The sequence below is a fragment of the Eriocheir sinensis genome, unplaced genomic scaffold, assembly GCF_024679095.1.
Source record: "Eriocheir sinensis breed Jianghai 21 unplaced genomic scaffold, ASM2467909v1 Scaffold264, whole genome shotgun sequence".
Classification (NCBI taxonomy): Eukaryota; Metazoa; Arthropoda; class Malacostraca; order Decapoda; family Varunidae; genus Eriocheir; species Eriocheir sinensis.
Genome location: NW_026111570.1, coordinates 122,501 through 145,000, shown reverse-complemented (window position 1 = coordinate 145,000; position 22,500 = coordinate 122,501). Strand labels below are relative to the sequence as shown.

General features: G+C 41.9%; 1 long non-coding RNA gene across 1 annotated transcript in view; it reads right to left on the bottom strand.

The window, feature by feature from the left end:
* Positions 1 to 22,500, bottom strand: part of LOC126991355 (uncharacterized) — a 97,918-nt gene that overhangs the window by 6,924 nt on the left and 68,494 nt on the right. Inside the window, exon 3 of the long non-coding RNA XR_007745439.1 lies at positions 12,772 to 12,830. This is a non-coding gene — a long non-coding RNA (uncharacterized LOC126991355). The remainder of the gene's footprint in view (positions 1 to 12,771; positions 12,831 to 22,500) is intronic.

The window sequence follows — 22,500 nt, the reverse complement described above, 5'->3', positions numbered from 1 at the left end:
TTAAGGTTAGGTAAGGTAGGGTAAGATGAAGTAAGGCAAGGTAAGGTAAGGTAAGATCAGATGATATAAGGCAAGGTAAGGTAAGGTAAGGTAAGGTAAGGCAAGGTAAGGTAAGGTAAGATAGGGTATTGTAAGGTAAGGTAAGGTAAGGTAAGATAAGATATTGGCATAACACTAATTTTCAAATGCTTAAGCCAGAGGAAAAATAAAGCAGTCAAACACGTTCCTAACTTGTATGAAACGTGTAGTGACGCAAATAACACGTTCTGGTCTCCTTACCCTTGATTGCAGCAGACAGTGGAATCAAAGACTATGATCTTTATTTTTTTTAGCACAATTTTGAACACTAGCGAAGAAAAAAAGTAACAACTGAACGTAACAATGAAAAGTATAGTAGTATTTTTTTTTTTTACTGGAAGCTTCGTCCTCTTGGAAAGGCAAAGAAACGTCAAGACTTAAAAACAAGCGCGTCGGGCAAAAACAAAGCTTTCAAAGAGTTAGGCAAGAGTTGCATCAAATAATGAATAGTGAAAAGTTTCAGTTTTACCTCACGAGCCATTTTTTACATCAAAGGAAGAAGAGAGAGAGAGAGAGAGAGAGAGTGTGTGTGTGTGTGTGTGTGTGTGTGTGTGTGTGTGTGTGTGTGTGTGTGTGTGTGTGTGTGTGTGTGTGTGTGTGTGTTCAAGGGCAAAAAATAAATATCTCATAAGTCGCTCCTCCCATACAGAGGACAGAAATAGGCAATATCGAAAGTTTAATCAGATTATTCACCTAGATTTTTCGGATTATTCACAAACATTCACTATCATTAAGACTATTATTCATTACTATTCAGATTATTGAGATTATTCAAAATAAGACAATGAGGTATAATTTCTCTCCGTCGCTATTCCATTTTTTTTTTTTTACAACAGATGGAACCAGAGAGGGAAGAAAAGACATCAACAGAAAAAAAAGCCCGAAAAACTACCAACACCCACAATGAAATGAGTTAACAGAATACCATTAGTAAAATATAGCAACCATCGCCTGACACACTCATGTTTAAAACGAAGGACCAAATAAAAGCACACATAAGACACTCAAGAAGCTAGGAAAATGGAGGGAAGAGAAAAACCCGTCACAAATAAAGAAGGAAATAGAGAGGAGGAGGAAGGAAGGAAGAAATACCAACGAGAGAGAGAGAAGGAAGAGCACACGGAGAGAGAGAAAAGGAAAGGGACACTGAAAAGAATAGGGGTCATGAAAAAAAAAAGAACAACAAAAAATACAAAAAACATCGCAAGCTATCACATTCTTCCTCGAACGACTCATTAATAACCTTTGTAAGAGATAAATATGTGCCAATAATGATCAAGCCTGTAATTCCATTTGCTGGCGAAGTTCTGGGAAATGCACAATAATGAAACACGTGTGATCTATTTTTTTTTTTTGCATCTCTCTCTCTCTCTCTCTCTCTCTCTCTCTCTCTCTCAAATACTTCTCACATTGTCAAGAGAAGTTGTGGGAATGTGGTTGGAGAAGCTAAATTCCAGTGTGTGTGTGTGTGTGTGTGTGTGTGTGTGTGTGTGTGTGTGTGTGTGTGTGTGTGTGTGTGTGTGTGTGTGTGTGTGTGTTTGCGTGCTTTGTTCTCTTCATTCATTGTGTGTGTGTGTGTGTGTGTGTGTGTGTGTGTGTGTGTGTGTGTGTGTGTGTGTGTGTGTGTGTGTGTGTGTGTGTTTGCGTGCTTTGTTCGCACCATTCATTGTGTGTGTGTGTGTGTGTGTGTGTGTGTGTGTGTGTGTGTGTGTGTGTGTGTGTGTGTGTGTGTGTGTGTGTGTGTGTGTGTGTGTGTGTGTGTGTGTGTGTGTGTGTGTGTGTGTGTGTGTGTGTGTGTGTGTATGTGTGTGTGTGTGTGTGTGTGTGTGTGTGTGTGTGTGTGTGTGTGTGTGTGTGTGTGTGTGTGTGTGTGTGAGAGAGAGAGAGAGAGAGAGAGAGAGAGAGAGAGAGAGAGAGAGAGAGAGAGAGAGAGAGAGAGAGAGAGAGAGAGAGAGAGAGAGAGAGAGAGAGAGAGAGAGAGAGAGAGAGAGAGAGAATCAGATAACACTTTTAAAACCATGTAAACTATGTAAAGGAAAATTACTACACACAAGAATACAGCAAAAAAAAAAAAGTTAGGAAAAAAGTATCAAGAGGTAAAGGAAAGAAAAGTGGGTTACAGGAGGAAGCGAAGGAAAAGGAGGAATGGAAGGAAAGAAACAGGGAGGGAGAAGTGGGCAAAGGCAGGTAGGTAATGTACAGAATCTTAATGGAGGAGGAGGAAGAGGAGGAGGAGGAGGAGGAGGAGGAGGAGGATGGAAGATCTATCACAGAGAGGCTTTGGGATTACAGATGACAGAGGCATATCAAGTGTGTGTGTGTGTGTGTGTGTGTGTGTGTGTGTGCGTGTGTGTGTGTGTGTGTGTGTGTGTGTGTGTGTGTTTACTGCTACTACTACTACTACTACTACTACTACTACTACTATTACTGATGCTATTAATGTTACAGCTGGTACTATATAATTTTCCGGTCACTAATGAAATAGTAAATGGCCCTATAAATTTTCACTTAATTCATTACACTCTTTTAGCTTCATATTGTCTGTCTGCCTGTCTGTTTGTCTGTCTGTCTATCTATCTATCTACGTCTATCTATCTCAGGAAAATTGAAGGTAGACACAAGGAATGAGGAAAAGGTATCAAAGACGGGGAAGAAAAATTGTGAAAGAAGTAAAGAGGAACAAACGAAAAAGAAGGAACAGAATACGAAGGACAGAGAAAACGGGAAACTGAAAGGAAAATAATAATGGAAAGCCGAAAAGGGGAAAGAAAGGAAGAAGTACAAACCAAAAAGATTAAGCAAGAGAAGTATCGGAAACTGAGTAAAAGGAAAAACAAAATAAAGGAAGGGATAAAAAGATGAAGGGGGAGAAAGAGGAAAAGAAGGGAAAAGAAAGCGAACGAAAGGCCTAACTAAAACGAGACGAGAATGAAACACGAAATTTAAAGTGACGAAGGAAAACGAAAGAAGAGGAAGGGGAGAAGATGGCAATAAAGTGTAAAACAATAGGTAAAAAAAGAAGGAAGAGAAGGAATAAGGTAGGCAGGAGGGAGAGGGAAACAATGAGAAAAAAGAAAAGTAGGAATCACAGAGATAAATACAAAGAGAGGGATCAGAGAGAGAGAAAAAAGGGAATAGGGAAAATGGGAAGGGGAAGAGGAAGGAAAGAGTAGAGTAGAGAACAAAGGGACCAGAGAGAGAGAGAGAGGGGGGGGGGGGGAAGAAGGAAATAGGGAAAGCGGGAAAAAGGGGAAGAAGGGGAATGAAAGAGGAAAGGATAATACTAAGACAGGAGAAGAGAGAAGGGAACAGATAGAGGAAGGGGAGTAAGGAAAGGGGAAGAAGGAAGTTAAAATAAGGAATAGGGAATGGGCAAGAAAGGAAGACGGGGGAAAGATAGGTGAGAAGAGGGGAAGGTAGGGGAATGAAAGGGGGGGGAGGGAAGGGAAGCAGTAGGTTGGCAATGCGTCTCCAGTAAGGGAACACAGCTGGCAGGTTATTAGTACTGAGGTGAAATATACGGCAAGGAGAACCTACGAGTGGTGATGGGACATTACACAACCATCTCTCTCTCCCTCTCCCTCTCCCTCTCTCTCTCTCTCTCTCTCTCTCACTTCCTCTTATCACTCAACCCCTCCTGTCCTCCTTTCCTCCTCCAACTCTCCGACTCTTCCTTCCTCTTCCTCCTCCCCTCCGACCCTTCCCTCCCTCCCTCCTTCCCTCCATGAAGCCCTGAAGCGAGCGAGTAATTGGAGTTCTTCCTGGAGGAGGAGGAGGAGGAGGAGGAGGAGGAGGAGGAGGAGGAGGAGGAGGAGGAGGAGGGAACGAGAGAGAGGAAGAAAAGAGACGAAGAAAAAAAAGAACGAAGAAGAAGAAGAAAGAGGAAGAAATTTTACAGAAGAAGAGCAGAGAAGAAGGAGAGGAGGAGGAGGAGGAGGAGGAGGAGAGAGAGAGAGAAGAGAGAGAGAGAAGAGAGAGAGAGAGAGAGAGAGAGAGAGAGAGAGAGAGAGAGAGAGAGAGAGAGAGAGAGAGAGAGAGAGAGAGAGAGAGAGAGAGAGAGAGAGAGAGAGAGAGAGAGAGAGAGAGAGAGAGAGAGAGAGAGAGAGAGAGAGAGAGAGAGAGAGAGAGAGAGAGAGAGAGAGAAAGAACAAAAAATCGAGAAACAAAAAAGATCAAGAAAAAAAAAATCAACACAGAGAGACAGAGATGCAGTAACGAAATAAAATAAAATAAAATAAAAAACGGACAAAAAATATAAATGGGTTAATTCAGCTCGTCCGACTAACTATTAGATTCCCGTCCACAATGCAGTGTCACTCGCCGCTATTGTGAGCCGCAGATAAAAGGCCTGAAAGGGGATTTAACTCTATGTTCTCTTTTTATTCCAAGCCTTTTGTGTGGAGGGGGGGGGGGGGGGAATCCGAAAATTTGAGTGCATTTTTTGGTCTAAACTTTATTTTCTCATTTACTTTTTTTTTTTTTACAGTAATCAGCTCAAGGTAAAAAAAAATATTAAAGATAAAAATGGCCTGCTAATCACTGCCCCTATAAAAAAAAGTTTAGAAGAGTGATGAAGAGAGAGGTAACTGTGGACTTATTTAGTATTTTTGCAGTATTGTTTTTTTCTTTTGTTTTTCTTTCTGTATTGGACGTTTTTTGACTCTTTACCGTTGGCTTAGTTTTTAAATTCATCTGTGTTATTATTATTATACGTAGTTAGGACTATTGCTATTATTTTTGCCTCATTTTTTTCTTCTTTTGCTTCTCTTCGTAAAATAGGCAGCTTTGTTATTCATTATATCATTGTTATTGTTATGAAAGTCAACTGTTTTTTTTTTTTTTTTTTTAGTATACGTGGTCGTTTTTCTTTTTTTTTTCGTGGTTCATATTTCGTGAGTAAATCTAAGGCTCTGGCCGATTTTATCTTTATCTTTTTTTTTTGTTTGGTTCATCAACGGCTTTTTGTGTGTGGGTCTTTCCTGTTTCATTTTTCGTAAGTAAATATAAACTTCTAACCGATTTTACCCCTTTTCTTTCTTTTACTTTTTCAGAGTTTAGTTCATTAACGGCCTATTGTCATATTTTAATTTTCATATCTATTATTTTTCATTCATTTTTTTTTCATCATACTCTCCTGCTTTTCCTTCTCCCTCTCCCTCTCCCTCTCCCTCTCTCTCTCTCTGCCGGAATGGCCGCGTAATGGGGAGTTATTTGTTAGCATTTTTTTCCTCCTTCCGCAGCCGGCACTGAACCATTATATACTTCAATTCCAAAAGTCAAGATATCTTCCTTTATGTCCTTCTGCCCTGCCTCTTGAATGGCTGACATAATAGAATACTTTGGCCTATACTGCTCCTGCTAGAATCCACTATCCTTTAAGTCGAGATGGTTTCCTATATACGAGATTATATAAATTGGAGCCCAAAAATTGTAATCTAGAAGTCATATAGAAGAGAACTAGTACTGTTGATGCTTCTATGATGATGCTCGTTTTCTTCTTTTTTTCTTTTTCTTTGTTTTAATTTTTCCTCTTCCCTCACTTTTTTCTTCTTGTCTTCATGTTCTTGTTCTTTTTCTTATTTTCTTTTTTATCGTCCTCGTTTTTTTCACTCATCCCTCACATTTTCTTTTTTTTTCATGTTCGTTTCTCTTTTTCCTCTTTCATTTACCTATTTACCTCTCTATCTACTATCTCTCTATCTACTCTCTATTTACTCGACCTACCTCTCTAGTACGATTTCTTTTTTTAGTGTTTTATATCCAGTTGTTGAAAGAATGGAAAGGAAGGAGGAAAGGAAGCTAAGGAAAGGGAGGAAGGGAAGAGAAAGGAAAAGAAGACAAAAGAGAGAGTAAAAAAATGAAAACATAATATCATAACACCGAAGGCAGACGGTCAAAAGTTCATAGGGAAAAAATAACTTGTCAGACTTCATTTTTTAGTCTTATATATTTCAAATCATTGCAAGGAACTAACTGTAAGGGAAGGAAAACATCAAAGCATAATAGTGGACGATTCAAAACTCAATTATAGACCGAAGTAGCACGACTCAATTCTTTACTCATTCATACCCAATAGCTAAAAAGGAAAAGGAAGGAGAATATAAAAGAAAACATTAGACATAGCCGATTAAAAATTTATAGAGAGAAAGAACGAGCTCTCCCTCCCTATTTCTTTCCATCCATTCCTCCTATTTTCGTCTCCTCCTGTAACCTATTTTTTCCTTCTTCTTTTACCTAATTTTCCTTCTCTTCTCTTCTGTAACTTTTTTTTTTGTATACTTGTGTGTAATAATTTTCCTTCTTATAATTTTGTTACAATTCTTTACTCTTTTATATCCAATCGTAGCGAGGAGTTGCAAGGAAAATATAAATCCAAAACATTAAAAGTGGACATTCAAATCCCCCCGACATGGGATTTGAGCACTTCCTGGCCCCTGCAGTTGTTGGGTTACCAGGCGCGGCCCCGACCCAGACAAGCGTGAGGCCAACTATTTGGAACTGAATATCGGCCAAAACGAAAGACGCCAAAAAATATAATCCTCAATTTAATTAAACCGAAAGGCATTTCACCATTCCACTCTATATATTCGCAAACAAAAGCAGGCGCGGGGGAAGGGCCGGGTCGGAAAGTGAGGAACGGACAACAAATGGAAAATATATTGCGTCCACGGAAGAAACTGACTGGAAATACAAACGCGGAATCAATAGAGAATTTTTGACGCACATGGCGACCCGCGCTGCTGTGTTCCGCTGATATTGATGTCCGCGTCGAGGGAAAAATGGAATGAAAAAAAAAAAAAATAACTGGAAGACCGTCCGTCCGTTCGTGTGCTGCAGCGAGCCATCTTGTGTTGCTGTTGTTGTTGATGTTGTTACGATTTGACGCGTTATTTTCAAGGCGACGAAGTTGAGGATGGTGAAAGAACACAGCCAAATGAGACTCCTCTGTTGAATTTTCTGACAGAGTTGGGCGAGTTTCTCTTAGAGCGACGCACTGAGGATGAGGGAATGCAGCCAAATGAAACTCGTCTGATAAAATATGACTGAAAGTTTGTCGAGCTTCTTTTAAAGGCGATCAACAAACTGAAGATGAAAGAAAACAGCGATATGAAACTAATCTAAGGCTGATAAATAAGACTTCGATTTGGACGAGTTATAGAGGATGAGAGAAAACAACCATAAGAAACTAGTCGAAGGCTGATTAAGATTACTGAGAGTTGAATAAGTTTCTTTCAAGACAACTAACAAAGGATGAAAGAAAACGGCCATATGAAACTAAGCTAAGGCTGGTAAATATGATGTGATATGACGCTTTTCTTTCCAGGCGACAAGCTGAAGATGATGACAGAAAACAGCTACATGAAACTAGTCTAGGGCTAATAAATATGACCCGGAGTTGAACGAGTTTCTCTTAGAGCGAAACAATGAGGATGAAAGAAGAGAGACGAAGGCTTGTCAAACTATCACCAGGCACACTAAACTACCCTTGGAGATACTAATACAACCTCTACGACAGCCTTATCAAATGTGGGTGTGTAAGCCCCGAAATGGTCGAGAATAGAGACCTCCATGTTCAGAAATCAACCGTGAAAGTTATTTTTTTAGCAGTAGCTAGTGAGGGTGAAATGACTGATAAATAATAAACAAGAAATGAAATAGGGATGATGAGTTGCGGGTGACTAATGACAGAAGTAAAAAAAAATAATATATTGCAAAAGTTAGAGAATTATGGATGATTGATGATGTTAAGAATTAGAAATAAGGCTCATACCACACAAGCCTCTCCCCTCCTAGATAATTTTCCTGAGAGCTGTTCCAACAATATCAGTATGGCAGACCCTTTCATTTTTAGCTTTCCATGAACAACTTTTACTACGAACCATTGCTGATAACCCCCAAAAAACAAAACTGTAGATATGATGCAAATTGGCCTACAAAAAATAAATGAAAGTGAAGTATGTGGAGTTTAACAAAGGTGGAGAGAGAAAAAAAAGGATGGAGGCTGCTGTTCGTTTCTGAGATGGTAAGAAACAGCATCTCTTAACAATGGGATGCTTAGAATAGGGTAAATATGACGCAAACTGGCCTAGAGAAAAAAGCTAAAAGTGAAGCATGTGAAACTTAACCAAGGTAGAGGGAAAAAAAAATACGTATAGAAGCTGCCATTCGTTATTGAGAAGGTAACAAAAAGCATCTCCTACCAATTGAATGCTTAGAATACGGTTGAAAGGATGAGTTGAAAAGAGAGATAGAGAGCTGTAGGCGAGAGGTGATGGCATACAAGAGCGCTTTAATTTAATCATGGCCTATGCAGGTAGGAGTGAAGGTAGACACAGCAAACTAATTAAAGGTTATATAATTACGTGTGATTAATGGCTCAACCTCTCATTACCTATTCCTTTTCTATGACTGTGACTATTATCATTATCGTTATTATTATCATTGTTATTATTCCTTTCAGAGAACACTAAGAGGGGATGAGGTAAAGGATTAAATTCAAAAGGTAAAAAAGGAAAACAGAGGGGTGGAGAGAGAGAGAGAGAGAGAGAGAGAGAGAGAGAGAGAGAGAGAGAGAGAGAGAGAGAGAGAGAGAGAGAGAGAGAGAGAGAGAGAGAGAGAGAGAGAGAGAGAGAGAGAGAGAGAGAGAGAGAGAGAGAGAGAGTAAAAGGGAGGAAGAGGAAACGGAAGATAGAGAATAAAAGAGAGAGGGAACAAACGGTGGGAGGCAGAAGGGAAGGGAAATGCAGGAGAGGAAGGCGAGGAAGCGAAAGAGGAAAGGGAAAGAGGGGAGACGAAGAGGAACAAAAGGGGAGTAGGGAAGCCGGGAAAGATTAATGACATTAGTAAAGAGGGAAAGCCGGTGGAAACAATAACGACGATGAAAGAGAAGAACAAGAGGATGAACAAGAACAAGAGGAAAATAAGAAAATATCAAGAAAAGAAGAAAACGGAAAGGACGAAGGAAGAAAAATTATGAAGAAGAAAAAGAAAAGAAAAACGATGAACAGGAACATGGAAAAGAAAAAAAAAGAAAAGGTAGAGAAAGAGGTAAATGAAAGAGGAAAAAGAAAGGAAGAAAATGAGAAACATGAACATAAAAAAAAGAAAATGTGAAGGATGAGGGGAAAAAACGAGGACGATAAAAAAGAATAACATGAAGACAAAGAACAAGAACATGAAGACAAGAAGAAAAAGTGAGGGAAGAGGAAAAATTATAAGAACGAAGAAAAAGAAAAAAGAAGAAAACGAGCATCATCATCAAAGCATCAACACACACACACACACACACACACACACACACACACACACACACACACACACACACACATACACACACACACACACGTTATAAGTACAAAGCTCCATTAAAAGAGTTTAGCGGAAAAGACATTCATAAAGATATTACGTCTCCTCCTCCTCCTCCTCCTCCTCCTCCTCCTCCTCCTCCTCCTCCTCCTGCTGCTCCTCCTCCTGCTCCTTCTCCTCCTCCTCCCTTTCCCACACCCTTAATTGCCTCAGGACCAGTAGAGAGGATCCTTGCCCCCCCTCCCCCGCCCCCCGCCCCCTTCTCCCCCCCGTGGCTCCCTCCTCCTCCCCCCTCCCTCGGGTAACAGTGTCGTTCCCAAGACAATCAGGAAGAAATGAAAGTAGTTACTTCCCTCCCGGCCTCCTCCTCTCCTTCTCTCTTCTTCCTCCTCCTCCTCCTCCTCGTCCTCCCCATCCTACCCTTCCCCCTATCACGTCCTCTCCTGTCCCTTCTAACTCGATGGGAAGGGAAGAGAGAGAGAAAGGAGGGGAGAGTATGAAGGAGAAGACGGGGGAATTGGAGAAGAGAGGAATAAAAAAAATAAAAAAAACACCGCAGAGGAGAAGAAGGAAATTGTGTATATGAAGAAAAAAAGGAAATTGAGCTTTACGTATTTGTAGCGATAAATCTATCTCAGAGAAGAACACGAACAAGCAAAAGAAGAACCAAAACAAGAACGATGACAAGAGTAACAAGAAGAACAAGAAGAAAACAGACAACAAAAATAAGTAGAAGAAAAGGTACTAACAAAACATGGGAGGCGCGCAAACAAAATAAAAAATAGATAAATAAATAAATAAAGTATCATCAATAAAACAAATGTCCCCAAAATCACGGACGAATCCATGAGAGCCAAATGAAAGGAGGAAAAGGCGAAGAAAAAGAGATACCTCCCCTCCCCCTACCACCACCAGCGCCACCACCACCACCAGCGCCACCACCACCCCTAACGGCAGCCAAGGGAAACAAACGGTGAAGACATAAAGGTGAGACAGAGTACTTATCACTGACAGAAATCACCTCCTTGCCCTGAAACCATTTGCTCTGATGGCACGATGCGATGCCTTCAATAAACAATAGAGGAAGGAGAGGAGAGGAGAGGAGGAGGAGACGTCATGGGGGAAGTGTGGCGTAAGAAGAAGAAACAGAAGAAAAGCAGAGAGGTGGAAGAAGAAAATGAGTCAGAAAAGGAAGTGGAGGAAGAAAGAGAGAGAAGGAAGCAGGAAAGGAAACGGGAGAAGACGAGAAGATGAAGAAAAATAAGAAGTTGAAGAGTCAAGAGGAAATGATAAAAAAAGAAGCAGCAACAGAAGATGAAGAACAAAATGAAGAAGAATTAGAAGAAGAAATGGAAGAAAAAGAGGAAGAAAAAGAAGAAGGCGAAGAAGAAGAAGAGATTAAGAAGAAGACGAACACTAACAAGAAGGAAAAGAAGAAGAAAAGATGAGGGATTTACTACTAATGAGGAGGAGGAGGATTATGATGAAAATGATAAAAAAAAAAAAACAGAGAAGAGGAAACATTTGATAATAATGAGGGTGGTGGTGGTGGTGGTGGTAGTGGTGGTGGTGGTGGTGGTGGTGGTGGTAGTGGTGGTGGTGGTGGTGGTGGTGGTAGTGGTGGTGGTGGTGGTGAAGAACAATAGCAAGAACAAAACGAACAAAAAGAACAAGGAAAAGATCAGCATAAAAAAAACTCCTCCTCCTCCTCCTCCTCTTCCTCCTCGTCCTCCTCCTCCTCCTCCTCCTCCTCCTCCTTGCCCAAAGCTAATCTAATCACGTGGTCCGTCGGAGGAGACCACTGGAGAGACGATTACCTCCTCCTCCTCCTCCTCCTCCTCCTCCTCCTCTAAGTCATTATTTTCCTTCCTCTTTTCCCACTCCTAATTCTTTTTCTCTTCCCTCGTCCTCAAGTTTCCTCCTTTTTTCTCTAATTTAATCTCCTCTTTCTCTTTTTCTCTTCTCATTTTAAGTTTTCCTCAAATTCTTTTTTTTTCTGAGCTATTTATTGTTTTTTTTTCAAATTCTCTCTCTCTCTCTCTCTCTCTCTCTCTCTCTCTCTCTCTCTCTCTCTCTCTCTCTCTCTCTCTCTCTCTTCAGTTTTGCATTTTATCCCTCACTTACTTATTCACATTCTCCCTTTATCTCCCTTTTTATCATCAGTCCTCCTCTAATACAACCTCTTTCTCCATCCTTCCTTCCCATTATCTTCCTTGCTCTTCCTTTCTTTTCTTTTCACCTCCCTCTACGTCCTTCCCCTAATCTACTTTATACACTCTCTTCTTGTCTCTCTTTCTTATATCTTTTCCTCTTCCTCTTCTTCCTCCCTCTCTCTCTCTTTCTCTCCTGTACTTTGTCTTTCCATATATGAGAGATAGATTAGACAAAAAGGAGAAAAAGAGGTAAGTACACAGACATTATGAAAATTTAGATAGATAGACAGATAGAGAGAGAGAAAGCGAGACAGACAGACAGACAGACAGACAGAGAAAGGGATCAATGGCAGAGAAGTTAAGACCCATTATTATGTACTAAAGGTTGGGCTTAATAGGAAGGAAAATATATGAATACTTATCAAGAATATTCCCCGAGATAAAACGTTCCCTTCTAGACCCTTTAAATTAGGAAGAGGAGGAGGAAGAGGAGGAGGAAGAGGAGGAGGAGGAGGAGGAGGAGGAGGAGGAGGAGGAGAAATGATAAGCAGGAATAAGAACGAGAAAAAGACACCACAATAACTTATACGTGGTTTTTCTTCTTTCTCTCATTCCTCTTTCCGTTTAAGAGAGAGAGAGAGAGAGAGAGAGAGAGAGAGAGAGAGAGAGAGAGAGAGAGAGAGAGAGAGAGAGAGAGAGAGAGAGAGAGAGAGAGAGAGAGAGAGAGAGAGAGAGAGAGAGAGAGAGAGAGAGAGAGAGAGAGAGAGAGAGAGAGAGAGAGAGTTTATTTCTACTGGGAAATATAATACAACCGTGAACGTAATTTACCTCCTTTTTCCTCTCTTCCCTTTTACCTCCTCCCTCCATATTTTGTCTCCCCTCTCCCTCTCTCTCCCTCCCTCCTTCCCTCCCCTCCGCGTTGATAGCCATCTTCCCTCGTACACTCACACCCTATGAAAGGGGGGGAGGGGAGAAAAAGAGAGAGAGAGAGAGAGAGAGAGAGAGAGAGAGAGAGAGAGAGAGAGAGAGAGAGAGAGAGAGAGAGAGAGAGAGAGAGAGAGAGAGAGAGAGAGAGAGAAATACAGACAGACAAACAGAAACGACAACCACCCGCACAGAAAAGACAGCCTCGTTACCCTTCCATCCATCGCGCCATCAAGAAAAAAAGACAGATCTCTATAGACACAAGAAGATAGACAGAATTTCAGACATTGACAGAACAAATGACACTCACCAGGTAGGGAAGGGCAAACCACACATCAACAGGTAAACACACAGGTATCCGGCACACACCTGGGATGAGAGAAAAAAAAAAAAAAACATTAGATCACAACACAATGGAGAAAAAAAGCGTTTGATGCAATTATTATTTCTTACATATTTATTCTTAGTATGGAGTGCGATCAAGAATGGAGGGATAGAGGCTCAAGACACCCAACCCCCTGGAACTGTACTTGAAATAAAACCTCCTTCCAACTTCGTTGGCGGGGGTAATAATAATAATAATAATAATAATAATAATAATAATAATAATAATAATAATAATAATAATAATAATAATAATAACAACAACAAGGTATATAGCCGGGTAAACAAACACTATTCCCTCAGCTTCAAAACGACAACGAGCCCAGTTCAAGATTTAGCCCCCTAAGTCAATGTTGCATGGCGTGAGCGGACGGCCTAACAACACAGGGGCTCAAAGATTCACGATACAGGTTAATTAATCATGTTCTACCTGCACAGAAGAGGAGGAGGAGCCGCACTAAATACTAATGGCGAGTGATGTGTTTATATTCTGATTTATATTTTAGTTTATTTATTCATATACGTATTTTTTTTTTTTTTTCACTTTTTGCTACCGCTCAAATGAAGTTTTTCAATACGTAGAGTCCGACAAGAGGTTAGCATCGTTTCGTATTTTAAGGCTTTGAATATTCCGTCATTTATGTATTTGTAATGAGTATATAATGAAGTTACTTAATACTCTCACTAAACACACACACACACACACACACACACACACACACACACACACACATACACACACACACAGTTTTCATCTTTCTACAATTTATCACGAAAGTTACGCAAAATATAATTATTCTCCAAAGTGAATTACAATCGTGTGTTAATTGTTTTCCAAGGAGATAGATGAAGCTCTCCGTCTCTCTTCTTTTTTTCTTCTTGTTCTTATTCTTCTCTCCCTTCCTTTCTCTCTTTTTTTTTTCTTTCTATCTTTTTTTCTTTCTTCCTTTCATCCTTCCTTCCTTCCTTTTTTTTCTTTCTTCCTTCCTTTCTTTCTTTCTTTCCGTCTTTATCTTAATTTCTTGTTTTTATTTTTTTTTTCTTCCTTCCCTCCTTCCCACCTTCTTTCCTTCCTTCCTACCTATCTTCCTTCCTTCCTTCCTTCCTTCCTTCCTTCCTTCCTTCCTTCCTTCCTTCCTTCCTTCCTATCTTCCTTCCTTCCTTCCTTCCTATCTTCCTTCCTTCCTATTTTCCTTCCTTCCTTCCTCCCTCAACAGCCACACAGGTGAGGGGCACTGAGGTAGCGGTCAGGTCACCAGACCCCCAACAAGTGAGGGGCATTGAGGTAGCGGCCAGGTCAACAGCCACACAGGTGAGGGGCATTGAGGTAGCGGCCAGGTCAACAGCCACACAGGTGGGTGGTGAGGTAGAGGTAGTTGTAGATAGTCGGGTCTGACGCACTATTCCAGAGAAACGACAGTTGATATATGGCGCACACTCGGCGAATAAATTAAATATCTATGTAAATGCCCGTAGCATTATTCAGAAGCGTAGCCACTTGTTAATTCATGCAATTACTGAAAAACCCGACTTCATTTTGATCACAGAAACAAGAAAAAGATCTTGGTGTCTTTATCAGTAACACTCTTAAAATGAGTGATCAATGTTCTGCGGCGAGTAAAAAAGCCAATATGATGTTAGGATTAATCTCAAGAAACTTTGATTATAAATCACCCGAACTTATGAAGAGATTATATTTAGCATTTGTAAGACCACACCTAGAATACGCCGTTCAGTTCTGGTCACCGAATTATATCAAAGATCAAGTTTTGCTAGAAAGGATACAGCGACGAGCAACCAAACAAATTCCAGCGCTCCGTAACTTGACGTATGACGAGCGTTTAAAGCGTTTAGATATGTTTTCTTTAAAGAAGCGAAGAGTATGAGGGGACTTAATTGAAGGGTTCAAAATCCTTAATAGATTCGACAACATTAACCCAGATAGTCTATTTCAGAGAGACACCAACATAATAACACGCAGCAACGGTATGAAGTTAAAGGGAAACCGATGTAACAGATTGGCGCGCAGAAGTTATTTCAATAATAGAGTCGTCGATCACTGGAACAGACTCCCATCGTCAGTAGTTAGCGCACAGAGTATTAATAGCTTCAAGTCTTCATTGGATAAGTATTTCAGGGATATAAGATTTAATGACCCTTTTTCATATGTTTCAGGCAGTGAGGTGTGGGGACAGTAAGGTTAACAGGATACTGGAGCGTACCCCTGTACCGAAGGTAAACGAGGATCAAGCCTCTACCGGTAACCCCTGAAACTACATATCACCCCATCGTGAGCAGTCCAGTTTAATACTAGCTTTTATTTATTTATTTATTTATTTTTTATTTTTTTTATGATTCAGCTACATACAGTGTTTACTGACCCTTTTTCGTTTGTCTCAGGCAGCCTGCAGCACGAGTACAACCTGAAGACATTAGTTTCCCCCACAGCTTAGGTCACCAGTAGCGTAAGTTAAGGGTAGTAATTTCCTCTTATTTCTCTCTTTACTGTAAAATTTCCATGTCTCTTTCTTCCTTAAAGGCACATGGTGACCTCTTCGAACTATTTCCTGCCGGCACGTTGCCGGAGTGAGAGGTGGGTGGGGAGGAGCCTTCATCTATTCTATCCTGTCCTACCACACACGTAGTTTACTAGTAGTAGCGGTAGTAAACAGACACCCTCGCCATAGACCGACAGGTCTTCTGGTGTCTGTTCTTCCTATGTATTCTATGTATTCCCTCCCTTCCTTCCTCCTCCTCCTCCACTGCAGCGTTACAGACACGTCACACACTCACTTCACCGACACGTTCATCTGCATCTTCACCCGACGTTCTAATCTTTCCATCGCACGACTCACCATCGGACGCGCCACATTATGCACCAGATGCCCCCTCACAGGCTCTCACACACACCTCCGTGCCGGCAGCTCTTCTTCGGGACAATCTACTCGTGCGATTAGTAATTAAGATTTGGGGAAGGTATTCTGCGCCGCTAATTCCAAAGTGTCTTGTCTGTCTCTTTTGCAAGCTCATTAAACCTCTCTTCTTCTTAGGTTTGCGTGAGTAAGGTGTGATTGCTTGTATTAAGTTGGTTTATCATTATTGTCATCGTTGTTATTATTATTATTATTATTATTATTATTATTATTATTATTATTATTATTATTACGGGTAGTCATTTGGTGCCTCATAACATAACAACAGATATTTCGGGCTTCTCAACGGCCACTATTTTTTTTTTAGTTGGTGCCAATGAAAAAAATATAAATAAACAACTAATTAAACTTATGACGTAGACACTTAAGCAGTTACCAACTCTTCATAGGGTTGACGTTGATGTTAATATTGGTAACTAAACAATAAACTATATGAGCAAACACACACACACACACACACACACACACACACACACACACACACACACACACACACAGGTGACCGTGAATCATTAACAGCCACTCAACCCTCGACGAATGGCTGCTGATGGTGGTGGTGGTGGAGGGCGTCACGCGGCGGAAATGCACCTGTCCCTCCCTTCCAACCTACCTGTGATGCTTCCCCATGCGTCGGGCTACGTGGCGGAAGTTTCAACAGTTTATATTTTTTTACAGTAAAGGAGGCAACTCAAGGGCAAAAAATAGAGTGAGGAACGAAAAAAGGCCCGCTAATCGCTGCTCCTATAAAAGAGAGAATAAGGAGTGGCCAAAAGAGAGGTCAGTTTCGTGTGGAGAGGTGTCTCGATATAATCTATTAAGGTTGCTGTTTCTGTCTGTCTTTCTTTTCGTCTCCTTTTGTCTGTCTGTGTTTCCCTTCTGACTCTTAACCGACGAAGGCATTTCCGTTATTCACCACCTAAGCCATTTACCGCCTAATAAAACCCACCTAATAAACCACCTAGTAAAATAATAGAACTTGGTCCAATACAGAAGTGAGATTACGGAACTACAAATATGAATGGCATGCAGAGAAAGAAGAAGACGAAGAAGCGTAACAGTTCAATCATTATTACTTAATTTTTTCATGTTTTTTTTCACATGTACCGTACTTGTTTTTTTTCTTCTACTCTGCTAACGCTGGTAAGTCTGTTCTATCACCATCATCACCACCATCACCACCATCACCAACACCATCACCTCCACAAGAGCCTAAACCTAAAACCTAAACTTCTATTTTCTTTGTCTGACTTCCACGCAGCATTTATCAACTTCTTGCACCAAACACACACACACACACACACACACACACACACACACACACACACACACACACACGAAGACAAAGGAGACATACAAACTTGAGCACACAGCAACTCCGGGCAACCATATTTCGCAAGTTTGTCACTCTCGGGATGGGAAATGCAGGCACAGAGGAAGAGACGGAAGAGGTGGAGCACAAGACAGAATAAAGTGGAAGAGGAGGAGGAGGAAGAGAAGAAGGAGGAGGAGGAGGAGGAGGAGGAGGAGGAGGAGGAGGAGGATAGGCATAACCAGTAGTATTAGTAAGAGAAGAAAAAAAGAGAGGAAAATTTAAGAGCAATGCAAAAGAAAGAAAGAGCAAAAGGATGAGCAGGAACCGGAAGAGGAAGAAGAGGAAGAGAAGGAGGAATAAACAGCAATGTACTGGGAAGAAGGGGCGAGGAAATGAATTTTAGCTTCGTAGGAGGAAGATGAACACATAATTGTAGAGGAGGCAGAGAGGGAAGGGAATGAGGAGGAAGGAAGGAAAGGGAGGGAGAGAGAGAGCGAGGGTGGAAATGGTAAAAGGGAGAGAGGAAAAAGAATAAACGAGAGACATAGAGAGAATTACCTCGCCGTGCAACTGAGACGCAAAAAAAGGAGAGGCAGGAAAAGGAAAGGGAAGGGAAGGGAAGGGAAGGGAAGGGAAGGGAAGGGAAGGGAAGGTATGGCAATGGAAAGAAAAGTAAGAGAAGGAAAGGTAAAAGAAGGAAAGCGAAGAAAAGGAAAGGGAAGGGAAGGGAAGGAGAGGCAACAGAAGCCAAGGTAGGGCAGCAAGAGAACGAAAGGTAAGAGTAGGAAAGGAAAGGTAAGGCAAGGGAAGACTTGGGGGCTTGACTTAACAGGGCAGCTACCTGAGGTGACTTTACCTGGCGCTGTGCTACAAACGCTGCCGCCCTACAGGTTACTCAGGTTAATTAGCCAACCCTCCCTGCTGGATGTAAGGGTCGCGGAGTGGCGGTGGCGGTGGTGGTGGGTGGAGAATGTGGTAGTGGTGGGAGGGAAGTGGTGGTTGCCATGGCAGAGGAAACAAGGTGGATAAAGTAATGAGAAGTGGGAGGATGAGGAGGAGGAGGAGGAGGAGGAGGAGGAGGAGGAGGAGGAGGAGGAGGAAAATAAAAATAAAATAAAAAAATGAAGCCACTGAAAATACACAAGAAAAAGAAAAAGATAAAAGAAAAAAGAACAGGAAAAATATAAAGTAGTATTAGAAGAAGAAGAAGAAATAGAAGAACAAACGGCAGAGAAAGTAAATACAAACAAGAGGAAAGAAGTAAGGAATAAAAAGAAAAAGAAGAGGAGGAGGGAAAGAAGAAAACTCAACACTAACTAACAAAACACAGACCACGTACTTATACCTTATTCAACACACAAACAAAACAAACAAATAAATGAAAGAGAGAGGAGAGCCGGAGCATCGGGAGAGGAGAAAGCTTGATATATAATAAGAGCCGGGGAGGGGAAGAGGGGGAAGGGCCGGAGAAAAAAATAAGGGGAGGAGCCTGTGTGTCAAGTTAGTCTGAACGGAGCCGTTGCCGAGAGTGTGGGCTGAGAAGGTGAAGGAGGAGGAGGAGGAGGAGGAGGAGGAGGAGGGGGCGTCTCTTACCAACGAGGATCGACAGCTCTTCAAGTGGCGACAAGGTGAGAGAGGAGTGGAGTATGAGGAGTATGAGTATGAGGAGGAGGAGGAGGAGGAGGAGGAGGAGACAAAGATGAATAAATAAAAGGAGGCTGAAGAAGAGGGTGGTGGTGGTGGTGGTGGTGGTAATAAAAAATGAAGAGAGGTGATGGAGGAGAAAGAGGAGGAGGAGGAGGAGGAGGAAGAGGAGGAGCGAAAAAGAAGAAACGGCAGAAAAGAAGATAAAAAATATATATAATGATAATGGTGAAAATGATGATGATAATGATGACGATAGAAAAAGAAGAGAGTAAAGAAAAAAAAAGAGGTAGAGGATAAAAGATGGAAAATTAAATGGACTCCGAGAAAGACAATCACATTTAGCATGGCTGGATGAGTGGGGATATAATATTCTCTCTCTCTCTCTCTCTCTCTCTCTCTCTCTCTCTCTCTCTCTCTCTCTCTCTCTCTCTCTCTCTCTCTCTCTCAAGTGCCGGGTGAAAAGAGACGTCGATTGTGAATGAGGGAGGGAAGGGAGGAACGAAGGGAGGGAGGAGGGAAGGAAGGAGAGAGAGGGGGGGAAGAGGAGAGAAGGAGGGAGGGACAAAGGAGAGGGCGAGAGGGACAAAGAGTGGAGAGAGCCGAAGAGAGAATAGATGAATTAAACCAAAGAGGAGGAGGAGAAGGAGGAGGAGGAGGAGGAGGAGGGGGTGAAAGAGGACGAGGAAGACATAAAAAGAAATACAATATGAGCCAAGGGGATGGAGAGAAAAAAAAAATCACCAACGAACGACAGATACGAAGGAAGGAAGGAAGGAAGGAAGAGGAGAGGGAAGAAGGGAGATGAATGATTCGAGGGCGAGGAACACAGCGGGAGGGAAGTAGGGAAGGAGAGAGAGAGAGAGAGAGGATAAACGAGAGGAACTGATGAATGACAAGCAACTTAGGAAGGGGCTAAATGAAGATGGAGTGTTAGGGTCTGGTGAAGAGGAGGAGGAGGATCGAAGGACGGAAGGAGGAGGAGGAGACGAAGAAAAAGTGGAAAGGAAGGAAGGAAGGAAGGAAGGAGCAAGAGAGAAAGAGAGAAGAGAGAGAGAGATAGAGAGAGAGAGAGAGAGAGAGAGAGAGAGAGAGAGACGAATGGAAAAGTAAAGAGAGAATACTATACAAACACAGATCAAGATGACAAACAAACACACACACACACACACACACACACACACACACACACACACACACACACACACACACACACACACACACACACACACACACACACACACACACAGAGAGAGAGAAAGAGCCAAATAAGTTCACCAATTTCACACACACACACACACACACACACACACACACACACACACACAGAAGTCGTCATACAGAGTTAATTACGGACTTAATCACCAGGGGGCCAATTTACCCCAAAGAAAGGGAGGAGACGAGGGGAAGAGGGGGGGAGGAGGAGGAGGAGGAGGAGAAGGAGAAAAGGCAAGACGGAGCAGAAAACGGAGAGGTTAATTTAAAGAAACTGGAGGGAGGGAACGTAAGAGGGAGAGGGAGAGAGGGAGGTAGAGGGTGGTACAACAGTGTTTCTTTTCTATTTAATTATATAGAGTGGTGGTGATGGTGATGATGGTGATGGTGGTGTGGTGTTTATAGCTCTTGTCATTTTTGTTGTTTTGTTTTGGTGGTGGTGCTGGTAGCAGTAGTAGTAGTAGCAGTGACAGGAGAAGTAGTAGTAGAAGTAGTAGTAATAGTGAGATGTAATTCCTGTTGTTGTTGTAATTGTTATTGTTACTCTTGTGGTACTATAATCTTGCTTGTTATTTATTACTTTAGCTCTCATTGTTATTATGATACTATTGATAATGATGATGATGATGATGATGATGATGGAGAAGACAGACAAAAAAACAGACACACGATGAAGTTAAATTAAAAGGAAGACTGAAAGCGCCCCACTAAACACCCACACCACACCCCTCCCCCTTAAGCTGGCGTCACACTGGACCCAAATCTGGCGAGCACGAGCTCTTGGTGGCAGCTTTTGTTCGCGAGCAAGTCACTGACGAGCGACGAGCAACATTTTAAACACAGCCTCAGCCATGGCGCCTACTACATCTACGCTTTGCATTACGGCTAAGTCTGCAACTGTGACGGCATTACTTGCCATTATTCAGCGAGCGCAGAAAAAGAAAAGACGAGTCTGGGTTCGGTCATGGCTGTAGAGTAGGGAGACCCATGGTGTGTACAACAATCTCGTGATGGAGATGAGGCTGGAAAATGAGACTTCTTTCTGCAGTTACTACAGAATGAAGAAGGAAGATATTAAAGAGTGAACAATACCGGCGGATTAATGAACTTTAAAACTAGGAGCGAAGGTGGCCATGGCGAGTGTTTATTTCAGCTGGGCGGTCTTGGTCTTGGTTAAAGGGATCCAGATATCAAAATAAAAACCAACACTACTTTTCACAATATTATAAAATATTACAAACACCATCACATATAAAACGAATATGTGAATAAGTTCTCTAATATCATGGGTATACGGATCCAATACACTAGGCAATATATATTATTCACATATTATTCACATATCGGTGCACCAAAGAGCTCATATGACTGCCTGCTCACGGCTCGCCTAGCTGCTCCCCGTCCTCAAAAGATTGCCACTATAAAAATTGCCTGCGCCATGACGGGCTTGGGCCGACCACCTGGCCCATGAAGAAAGCCTACCCGCGCTACAGGCGAAGACGTACAACAAAAACAAAAAACGGCGAGCGAAACGCAGGAGCAAACGCTCGCCATTAAGCCATCCCGCGAGCAAGAGCTGCCAGAAAAAACTCGTGCTCGCCAGATTTGGTCCGGTGTGACGGCGGCTTTACTTTCCCCACTGAAAAAGAAACGAAGGAAGTCAAAGCATATAAAGCAAACAAAGCAGAAGGACTGACAAGTGGTTAGACGGGAAGAAAAGAAAAGAAGGGAAACATATGGATAGTGTGTATAAATGTGCATTAGTCACCCACACACCTTCCCCTACAAGCCCCACGACTACTAAAAAATAAATAAATAAATCAAATCAAATCAAAAGCACATACACCCAACAAAGCATAACCACCCACATAGTCGACCTTACCCTTTCCTAAACACAGAAACCTAACCAATCAAAGCCCTTCCCCTACCCCCCCCCTCTCCCTCCGCCCCCAAAACCACACACCGAAGAGAGGTTTCCCGTGTATGAGGCCGATTCGAAGAGAGAGAGAGAGAGAGAGAGAGAGAGAGAGAGAGAGAGAGCCTGCGCAGTCGTTTCTATTATATAAGGCTCTCTCTCTCTCTCTCTCTCTCTTTTTCTCGCCCTTGTTTGGTGCCATTTTCCTTGCTGATAACGCCAACTGATGAGCTAATTAATTCCGTCTGCATTGTTATTATTTCCAGTTTAATGGTGGTAACGAATGGGGGCTTGGGCTGACTGGCTGGATAACTGGCTGGCTGGGTGGTAATTCTCTCTCTCTCTCTCTCTCTCTCTCTCTCTCTCTCTCTCTCTCTCTCTCTCTCTCTCTCTCTCTCTCTCTCTCTCTCTCTCTCTCTCTCTCTCTCTCTCTCTCTCTCTCTCTCTCTCTCTCGGTAACGTTGCGTAATATTATTTTATGGGCAGACTGACGTACATAAGAAGTCGTTTTCCTAATTAATTAATGTTGTGTCCTTTACTTTAAATCCTATGGAGGAATTTTACACGCATTTCAATAGGATGATTCAGTAACTAAGAAGATACATTGTTTTATTATCCTTTTCTTTCTTTCTCGCA